This window comes from Myotis myotis, unplaced genomic scaffold (assembly GCF_014108235.1).
Source record: "Myotis myotis isolate mMyoMyo1 unplaced genomic scaffold, mMyoMyo1.p scaffold_m19_p_1, whole genome shotgun sequence".
In the NCBI taxonomy this organism is placed as follows: domain Eukaryota; kingdom Metazoa; phylum Chordata; class Mammalia; order Chiroptera; family Vespertilionidae; genus Myotis; species Myotis myotis.
In genome coordinates, this window is record NW_023416313.1 from 102,326,966 (window position 1) to 102,338,434 (window position 11,469).

Sequence of the window (11,469 nt, forward strand, 5' to 3'; positions counted from 1 at the left end):
GATGTGAATCCCACACTTATTGCTCAAAGGGGAGTTATGCTCTGCATCCTAGAAGGTGGAGTATATACAGAAATTAGTTAATCCCTTTTCTTCTGCAAAGGAGATTTTTAAAATTTCTTTCCACCTAGCTATTCATTTAATAATTTGTTTACCTCCGTACTGACTCATAGATATTCTACCTTATCCTGTAGGAATGATCTTGATGTTTTTTTTTACTTATTTTGCTGCTCAAATGGATCTAGTTGGGCCATTGGCAGTATTTGCAATTGGCTCCTTAACTTCTGATTCTACAAAAAGGTTCAGTCTTATCTTTAAAAACTTCCTGCCCCAGTCCTCGATCCACCATTTCTCCAAGGGACTCTGCTTTCTTTTATTGAAGAATGTTATTGAAAACCAAGATCTTGGTGCAAGGAAATACATGTGTGTGCTAATGTGAGCATGAGTACCTATATTAAATTAAATATGAGTTTATACTGATGTCTCCAATTCTAATCCATGCCACATAGATCATTCTAGCTGATGCTCCTTCCTCATCTGTAAATTTCCCCTCCAACAGTAAAAAAAAAACAACAAAACAAACAAACAAACAAACAAAACACTAGTATTTTTCAACAATTTCTTTAGTTGTTCACTTCCAATATATATGAAGAGTGGTTTCAGAATAGGTGTATATAACCCATATATCCCCCATGATAAACACCTCATCAAACAGAGTACAGTATTGATGTTCAGTTTTCTTGTTTTTGTTTCTTTTTACTTTAGTCTCTCAGATTCCACTTATTTTCAAAATTAGGTCAGCAACTATTCCCCCTTCCCTCACCAACACTCCCTTTAGTGAGGTTGAGCCAGTCTGTATATTGTTGAGTTCTATGGTTTTACATAAACGCCTACTGTGCAGTGTGCAGTGTGTAGTGCAGGGTTCCTCCGACATGAGGTCGTGGGGCCAGGGGGGAGACTATCCCTGCTCACGCTGTGTTGTTGCTGCTGGGTAAGTGATGTGCAGCCCCAGGACTTGCTAACACCAGGGGCAAGCGCATTATGGAGTGTTCACCCTTCCTACCTACTACCACTTCCAAAATACAATTGCTTCTGTGTGAGGACGGAGCCTCAGCTAGCAGCTGACTCCACCAGCCGGAGATGGGAGAACTGGTGCTTTCACCCTGCAGACAATTGAAAATCAGCTCCACCCAACAGCATCCAGGGGGAATTTGGAGTACCGCCTTCTCCTGAGATTTGGGGGAGGAATTGAGTTGGTATAGTTCTCTGCCGAGCCTTACTGATACCGCCAGGCGGATGAATCAAAGCATCTCTGCCTGAAACCAGCGGGTGATGGTGAGCGTGGGAGGAGGGATGCGGGTGTTCATGTACATTTTTTTCCTGTTAGTGTTTGCCTGGAGTTAGGGGACGCATTGCCAAAACTAATTTTTGTGAGGGCACCTTCTCATGGCCTTTAGCAATAGAGCAAAGCCTTCCCGAGCCTCTTTGTCTGTGCCTCCGGCAATTCCAGCTGGGAAGCTTCGGCAGCACCCTGACAGACAGACTGGGTGCAGGAAGGAAATGCAGGGAACTCACCGCTCCATTGTCCTCAAGCTCTAAGTTTACCAGCCAGCTCACTTTCTCCTTTCCACCTCTCAGGACTTCCCAAGCCTGTCTGTCTGTTATGTCCAGGGCAGTTTATTTCTAAATAAACAAATGGGGCTATTCCATCTTGGCAGAACTAGAAGCCTAAACCTTGTTATTTAATAATTGGCTCTGGAATTCTTCTTAGTGAGATCACTATTTAGAGTTTAGGTATAATTTACGATTATTGGAGCTCCCCTGAACCAGTAAACTCGGGGGGCAGGGATTATTGTCTGTTGGGTTCGCTGCAGTGTCCCCAGTGCTTAGAACAGTACCTGGTGCCCCATAGGCACGCAATAGAGGTTTGCCCAGTGAATTTTTATTATGTATTTACTGAAAGAGTCCAAGATACTGTGAGGGGCACAGTTAGAAACATTGCCCCTACCGTTTTCTCCCTCCTGGGTGTTTGTGGGGATGCTGTGCCTCAGTTTCACCAGCCCTAAAACAGGATCTGAAGTCCCCGTTTCTGTGCTGGCAGCGTGAGCTCGGTGCCCTTAGGTGTAGTCCTTAAGCCAATCCCCATGGGCAAGGCTCAGACTGAGTTTGGCCTCCAGCTGGGCCCCTGCCGGGCACCCCTTCTGCTCCCATCAGGCCCCGCCCCGGTGGGCGGAGCCACGCCCGGGCTAGCACTTATAAAAGGTCGAAGTCACTCACCTGAGCTTCTTGGTACCGCTGCATGCCCCGCGGAGTAGACCCCCCCGCCCCCCCCAGCCCGCCGCCCACACCGAGGACGAGACGGAGATGGGAGGCCTGGTCATCGACGTGAAGCCTGAGCCACATCCATGGCCCCTACAGGCCGCGGGGCTGCAGCGGGATTCTCCAAAGGAAGTGCCTGCGCTGGGCCGCCTCGAGGGCGCACCCCGCTACTGCCCTACCCTGGTGCCCTCCGCAGGTACCCTCCTCGCCCTCGGCTTGCAGAACCAGTCGGCGCCATGGACTTCTCTGGTCCCTAATCCTCACGATTGCCAGCCCTGGACTGGCAAACACCCAGATACGTTGACCTGCGGCCTCTGCCTGCAGACCTTCCCGCTGAAGGCCACCAAGGCTTTCATGGACCACAAGAAGCAGGGCTGTCCGCCCTCTAGGCGCCCCAGCTCTTGCCTGGACTCAGAACTTGAGAACCTGAAGGCTTTGACTTGCCTCCGCTGTGGCCGACAATTCACCAAGGCCTGGAAACTGCTGCGCCATGCCCAGTGGACCATGGACTGTCCATCTACCAGACGGAATCTGAGGCCCCAGAGACTCCGCTGCTGGGCCCGGCAGAGGTGAGTGCAGCCAGGTCAGCAGTGGTGGGGCCGGAAGTGGAGGCCAAGGGCTCCGGGGCGACAGCCTCCCTCGGTGGAGCCCCACCTGCCCTGTGTGCATGAAGACCCTCAGCTCCTTCAGCCACCTCAAGGTGCACAGGCGCTCGCACACGGGCGAGCGGCCCTACGCCTGTGTCCAGGGTTCTTATGCCTGTTCCCAGAGCAGCAAGCTCAACCGCCACAAGAAGACCCACCAGCAGCTGCAGCCTCAGAGCCCCTACAGGCCAAGGCCAGTCAGGAACAGCCTCAGCTGCCCCTCCCACCCATGTGCAGCCGTGAAGGGGCTGGAGCTGCCGACACAGCAGGTGTGCAGGAACCTGGGGCTCCAGGTGGTGGAGCTCAGGCTGGTCCTGGTGGGGACAGTTGTGGCGACGCCATCAAGGAAGAGAGAATCAACTCTGCCCAGATCCCAGAGAAGTTGCCTAAGAAGACTCGAAGGACAGTGGGCAAGCGCCATGGGCCCGGGGGCAGCTGTGAGTTCTGTGGGAAACGTTTCACCAACAGCAGCAACCTGACTGTGCACCGGCGCGCACACACCGGGGAGCGGCCCTGTCCTGCGAGGTCTGCTCCTATGCCTGTGCCCAGAGCAGCAAGCTGAACCGCCACCGCCGCATGCACGGTCTGGGGCCCCGCGGTGCCCGCTTTGAGTGCCCCCACTGCCGTGTGCCCTTCGGCCTGCGGGCCACCCTGGACAAACACCTGCGGCAGAAGCACCCCCAAGCAGGCGGGGAGGCCTGAGTGGCAGGAATGCCCTTCCCCCCTGCTGTCCCCTGGTACAGCTGCTCATGTATCTGTTGATCATGTCCTGCTGTGAATAAATCCTCCCTCCCTCCCTCTAGTTTGTAAAATATTTAAAAATAAATAAATAAAAGCAAAACCTTTGTATCTGCCAAAAAAAAAAAAAAAAAAAAAAAGATTATTGGAGCTTGAGGAGACAGAGGGAAGCTAGGTAGATAGGAACAGGGACCCTGAGGGCCATGAGGGGGTGGAGGGGAAGGAAGTAAAACTAGGTGGAGTTAATAAGACACCCAACTGGGCGGGAAGAAAGGGTGCTCCTAGGAAACAAATTTTAAAGTATATGAATGTTGCTAAGACTGACAGTGTGCAGATAACCAATCACAAGGCAATAAGGCATATAAACCAATCCCAAGGATGTTGCTAAGGCAGAATTCTTTGAAAAGACCAATCAAGAGCTAACAAGGCTGTCTCCACCCTTAAATTAAAGGTGCATGCTTCCTCTTGCCCTCTCTTTTCTCCCCTGCACCCAGTGGTTCCTGACATTCCTTCCCGTGGGGGAGAGCACACCCCTGTGGGCCTCCACACATTGACTATTAGAGTTTAATTAGCTTGGATACTAAATGACTCCTGGCTGTAACATGGAAAGGAAGCTCCACACTGGTCCCCTCCTGGGACCCCAGCTGCACCTTTTCCAGGCCTGACTTCTCCCAATAAACTTTGGTTCCATTAATTGTTTTTTGTCAACGACTTCATTCTTCAATTTTCTGGGACAAGAACTCAGACTCAAACACCCACATTTTGGTTTCAAGCAGAAAGTAAGACCCTTAGTAAATGGGAAACTGGATATAAATTTGAGACATAAAAGATAATTAAGCTGTTCTACATACTAAAAGGTAAAAAAATTGTTTTGGAGGAGACAGATAGGGAAAATAAATCAGTGTACAGGAAGGTCTATGGTGTGCAACTGCTCTGTGAAAATTATCAAGCAGATGAATATTCTGAGGATTTTAAAGAACAGAGGCTATTAATATTAAATTTGAATTTAATGTTATTGATGTGTTGGAAAAGAAAGAAAGAAGGAAAGAAAGAAAGAAAGAAAGAAAGAAAGAAAGAAAGAAAGAAAGAAAGAAAGAAGAAAAGGGAGAAAGAAAGAAAGGCCTATTAAGTTTAAAACAATGGTGTCTTACAAAGTTCTTATCTGTTTTGTGGAATTAAAAATATAATACTGAGATTTATGTCTGGAAATGTAATGTACACTGTGTAATGACACAGGAATCATCAATTAAAAGAATTCATTAAAAACACGATCTCTGAAATAGAACTGACCAGTAGGACTTCAATTTCTTGTCTCTACCCCACCAAATCTGCATTAAATAAAATCTTTGTGAAGTTCAGGAATCTCTGAGAGAATAGAAACTATGTTTTTGTTTTTTTTGTCAGACTCAAATAGATGTGAGAAAAATAAACATTATACTATGTGCATGTATCCAGATCACAGAATTCACCTTTGTACACATATACAAAGGAAAGGCCTAACAAAATTTGATCTGACTCTTTCATGACAAGTAAACATGTATATTGTTCAGAGCACTATAAACATGCATGTTTTAAAATTGTTTTCAGGCAAAATAAAAAGACAAACCAAAATAAGATAAAATATTTGCAAATCTTTTATCTGATAGAGAACTTGTATCAAATATACAAATAAATAGTACAACTTAATAATAAGAAGAAAACAAATAAAAATGTTAAAATATGCCCTGGGTAGCTCAGTTGGTTAGAGCATGTCTCCAATATGCCAAAGCTGAGGGTTCAATCTCTGTTCAGGGCGCATATAAGAAGCAACCAATGAATGCATAAATAAGTAGAACGACAAATCCATGTTTTTCTCTCTATTTTCCTCTCTCACTTCCTCTCTCTTTCTCTAAAAATGGCAAAATATTTGAAATTAACATTTCATCAAAGAAGACATAAAAATTGCTGCTAAGAATTAGAAATGTTCTCAATTGTTAGTCATTGGGAAAATGCAAATTAATTCACAATGATATTACACAGGAGTCTATAATACAAAAAAAGGTAGACAACACCAAGCATCATGAGGTTTTCAAGAAATAAAAACCCTCCTACATTGCTGGTAGGAATGAAAATAGTGTAATCATTTTGGAAAAATTTGACAGTTTCTTATAAAACTAAACATAAGCCCTGGAATGTGTTGCTGAGTGGTTAGAGCATCAGCCCTATCTCTCTTCTACTCTCTCTGGAAAGCAATGGGAAAAAAATATCTTCAGGTGATGATAAAAAAAAATAAAACAAAAACTAAACATAAGGTTATTGTTGACCTGCCAGTTTTACTCCTATGAATATATCTAAGCAAAATAAATAAATGAATTTATTTATATGTATCTCCGGAAGCCCAGTATGCCAGGTGACTATAGTTGCACTATTCATAATAGCCAGAGGGTGGAAACAACCCAACTAATAAACAGATAAATAAACATGGTATATTTATGCAATGGGATACTACACAAAAATTTTAAAAAAGAAATTTCTTATAAGTAGCCTCGATGGACCACAAGAGCCTTATGAAAGAAGCAAGACACCAAATATTATACAAATATTTCATTTATATGAAATGTTCAGAAGAGGCAAATTTAAAGAAACAGAAATCAGATTGACTTTTAACTGTGAAACTGGGTTCAAACAGTCAATAGAATTATTTGGGCTGATAGAAATGTTTTAAAATTGGACCATGGTAGTTGAAAAACTCTATAAATTTCAAAAGTTATAAATAACTAAAATTTATTGAATTAACTAAATTAGATTGTTGTATTATTAGCATTTAACAGATGAGGGAACTCAGGCAGAGTGAACTTCTGTTAGAAAATGTTTCTAGAAACTGGAATAGCTGAGACTTGAACGCAGGTAGTCTGACTTGAAAGCATGAGCTCTTAACTACTAGACAAATCTATCAAAGATATAAGTGTATACCTGAAACTGGTTAAACATTTTATCCTCTTATAATTTAGCATATCTCACCACCTTACAATCATTTAATTATATACAGATGTATTCATAATTTTTCTGGCAGCAATGAAAGTATTGATAGCAATGAGACTAATATTAACAAAATGATAACAACAAGAGCAGAAAATACTTGAAATGGTATGTCAATAATTTTAAATGTCCTCAGAATTAATATTCGCTCAGTAGTATTTATGAGGTTAGCACTATAAGTAAGTCCAAATTTGCAGATTAGGAAATGGAAGCACAATGAGGCATGGGAACTTGTTGCACAGTCATCTGGGGCCAGGAGTCTAACCCAGAAAATATGACCCCATAGTTTGTGCTCTTAATCACTGCAATTTCTCCTCTCTTCCCTCCCACCCCCCCCCCACCCCCGGGCCCATAATCCTCCATCATCATATAGAAAACACAATCATAACTAACATGACAATCATGCAAAAAAAGCTTCTTTTGTAAGGGAATTATGTTTTGTGCTATAGATACAAATCTATGCCTATGTTTGAACCTGAAGACAAAATGAGAGAAAATAAGCTTCTCCAAAAAAACATTCAGAATTCCTTTATAAATCAAAGTTATATTCAGTGTAGACAATGAAAATGACCTCTAAACCTAAACCATGAAGAAAAGTAACACCTTCATATTTTTATGCTGTTCACTTTTAAAACAATCTGTTTTAAATTGGAAATTCAAGTTGTAGTTTTGACTAGTGAACTTGCTGACTATGCAGGAATTTCCTGACATGTAGAGCAGACAGCTTCCTACAGGTTGCATTTGAGGACTGCTAGACTTTTCAGTCCCCGAATACTTGCTCACTGACTTAATGCCTAATTGCGAGTCTTAAAGTCTTAAAAACTACAGTTAACTATTAAATATGTTTTCTGGTAATGATACCACTATAAATCACTGTCAGCCACTTATCAATTAAATTATTAATAAATGTATTATATTATTTATAAAAGAAAGCCAGATCTTTACACTATAATGGATAGAATCTACTAGCTCTTTTATCATAGCCTGTCTTACATATTCTTTCACAATATCTATCAACAAAGATGCTCCAAACACAGTAATAAATATTTGCCTACATAGAGCAAGTCACTTTTAACAGAGCCAGAAATATGAGGTTTGGATGCGCTGTAAACAGGCATGCGCAGATTAAATGTCACAGTAGGCAACTCAAGGAGGTGGAAAGACATAAGCAGCGGTTCTCAACCTGTGGGTCGCGAACAATGAAAATACATCCTGCATATCAGATATTTACATTATGATTCATAACAGTAGCAAAATTACAGTAGCAAAATTATGAGGTAGCAACTAAAATAATTTTATGGTTGGGAGTCACCACAACATGAGGAACTGTATTAAAGGGTCATGGCATTAGGAAGGTTGAGAACCACTGCAGGGGGATAGTGACTAGAACCACAGTTCTCAGAGTAGAGATTAATGCCAAAGCTTAAGCTAACTGGAGGATTAGAAATGGATATGATAATAAACCATATTTATATTCAAATTTTGTGTGAGTGACCTTTATGAAGTCTTTCCAATGTATTTTTAAAATGTAAATACTACATGAAGAAGAAAAACCAGCTTAAGAAGTTTTGTCTGACCTTTATCAAATATTCAAAGAACAGGTATGTCCCATCCAGCACACACACACAAAAGAGAAACTCCACCACTCATTTGTCAAGCTGGGGCAACCTTGGTAATAAAACCTAGATAAAAAGAAAAAATAGTCATAGGCCAATCTCAATAGTGAACATAGATATTAATTTCTGATATAAAGTATTCACAAACAAGCTTTTAAAAATATCTCACATGCTGGAAATAAAATGTAATTTGCTTAACCTGGAAAGGATAACTACCAAAAAGTTACAGTAGACATTAACTCAATGCACAAAAAATAGTAAAAAGTATCACTTTAGCCCTGACCGGTTTGGCTCAGTGGAGAGAGCGTCGGCCTGCGGACTGAAAGGTCCCGGGTTCGATTCCGGTCAAGGGCATGTACCTGGGTTGCGGGCACATCCCCAGTAGGGAGTGTGCAGGAGGCAGCTGATCGATGTTTCTCTCTCATCGATGTTTCTAACTCTCTATCCCTCTCCCTTCCTCTCTGTAAAAAATCAATAAAATATATTTTTTAAAAAAGTATCACTTTAGTCAATAACAAAAATGTGTTTGATACCACTTTTTCTATGTATCATTGCAGTTTTAGGCACCAGTTGCATGCATGCAATTTTAAGCACCAACAAAGAAAACAAACAATTCAAAACCAAGATATGATTTATGAATGCACAAAAAATGTAAACTACCTCAAATAAGTATAAAATAAGTTCATAATCTTATAAGAAAATCTCAATAGTTTTTGGAAAGATAAAAAAAAAAAAAAAAAAAAAAAAAAAAGCTTGTGCTCTGGCCAGGTGGCTCAGTTGTTTAGAGCAGCGGTTCTCAACCTGTGGGTCGCGACCCCTTTGGGGGTCGAACGACCCTTTCACAGGGACAGGGGCCGCCTAAGACCATCGGAAAACACATACATAATTACATATTGTTTTTGTGATTAATCACTATGCTTTAATTATGTTCAATTTGTAACAATGAAAATACATCCCGTATATCAGATATTTACATTACGATTTATGACAGTAGCAAAATTATAGTTATGAAGTAGCAAAAAAATAATTTTATGGTTGGGGGTCACCACAACATGAGGAGCTGTGTTAAAGGGTCGCGGCATTAGGAAGGTTGAGAACCACTGGTTTAGAGCATCATCCCGAATACCAAAAGGTGGTGGGCTTGATTTCTGTCCACCTAGGTTGTGGGTTTGATCTCCTAGAGCAGTGGTTCTCAACCTGTGGGTCGCGACCCTTTTGGGGGTCGAATGACCCTTTCACAGGGGTCGCCTAAAACCATCAGAAAACACATATGTAATTGTGTACTCGAGGCAACCAATCCATGTTTCTCCTTCATATTGATGTTTCTTAGGTGATGATAAAAAAAAAAATCTCTGTGTAAATTGACATATTTATAAAGGAAAATATAATTTTCCATGAATATTTAACATTTCCTAAATCTATCTATAAACACAATGCAATTTTGAGTTCATAAATAAGATTTGATAAGTTGATTCTATAATTTGTATGAAGGTCTAAAAGCCAAAAATAGCCAAGACATTTTGCAAAGAAGAAGGAAGAGGAATTTGCCATAATTGGTTATGCTATTTATGAAACTGTAGTGTTTAAGACAATATGCTATTGTTCAGGGATAGAAAAGTAAGTCAATGAATAGAACAGAGATCTAAGAAAATGATCAGAAAACCTCTCTGAAAACCCAAATTAATGAAATAGGTAGCATAGATCAGTGGGGAGAAATTAGAAACAAAATCAGTGCTGGGAAAAATGATTAACACATGCTCACAATGGAAATTTATCTCTTCCTGACACTTTATATTAATGTATTTGAGATTAATTATAGACCTGCATTTCTTAATTTTGGTTAGAGGATAATTTCCAAACAAGACATAAAATCAAGCCACAAACCATAAAGCAAAAGATTGATATATTTATATTATATTGAAGATAGTATAAATGCCACAGATATACTTATAATTCTCAACTGACATGATTTGTATTTTTAATATAAAATGTTTAGCACAGAATAATAAAAATAGATTTAATAGGAAAATATGAACTATCATTTCACAGAAGCACAGTTTTATAAATACATATGATAAAAATATTCTATCTCAGTAGAAACTGAGCTGTGCAAAATAACACAATAAGATAAATGTTCAAACCCACTAGGCTGGAGGAAAAGAAAAAGGTTATATCAAGCATTAATTAAAATGTGATCTTTCACTGCTAGCCATGGTTTAAATAAGTGAAAGTACTATATGTAGAAAAACAATTTTCATTACTAAATATATTTTAAAATGCACATATCAATAACATAAGAATTCCAATAGTAGCATATACTATAGAAAATCTTTCATAAGCAATCCAGTAGGCTTATGCAAGATTATCCTTAACAACATAATTTGTAATAAAATTAAATCTGGCCCTGGCTAGTGTGGCTCAGTTGGTTGGAGCATCATCCTGCACTGAAGGGTCACAGGTTTGATTCCTGGATTCCTGGTCAGGACATATACCTTGGTTGTGGGTTTGATCCCCAGTGAGGCAATCAACTGATGTTTCTCTCTCACGTTGTTTCTTTCTCTTCCTCTCCTTTCCTCTCTTCCTAAAAAACATCCTCTGTGAGGAATGAAAAAATATTTTAAATGAAAATAAATAAATCTGGACACGAGTCAAATTTCCACCAACAATAATGTGGTTAAGTAAATTTTTGTTGTATGCTCAAAGGAATCTCACATATTAGTGGAAAATAAGGAACTAAATTAATCTCAAAATACCAATATGGAATAAGCAAACTGTATACATATAATGTAATTATGTGTGTATATATACATACATACACACTCATGGGGAAAGATAACATATATTTTATTCATAAATACATATGTGGCCGAAACCGGTTTGGCTCAGTGGATAGAGCGTCGGTCTGTGGACTGAAGGGTCCCAGGTTCGATTCCGGTCAAGGGCATGTACCTGGGTTGCGGGCACATCCCCAGTAGGAGATGTGCAGGAGGCAGCTGATAGATGTTTCTCTCTCATCGATGTTTCTAACTCTCTATCTCTCTCCCTTCCTCTCTGTAAAAAATCAATAAAATATATTTAAAAAATAAATAAATAAATAAATACATATGTGGACTATAAGCTAGGAATTCTGTTGAACT

At 40.4% G+C, this 11,469-nt stretch overlaps 1 pseudogene; it reads left to right on the plus strand.

Annotated features, from left to right (window-relative positions):
• Window positions 1-929: 929 nt before the first annotated feature.
• Window positions 930-3,662, plus strand: LOC118667238 (annotated as a pseudogene).
• Window positions 3,663-11,469: the final 7,807 nt, after the last annotated feature.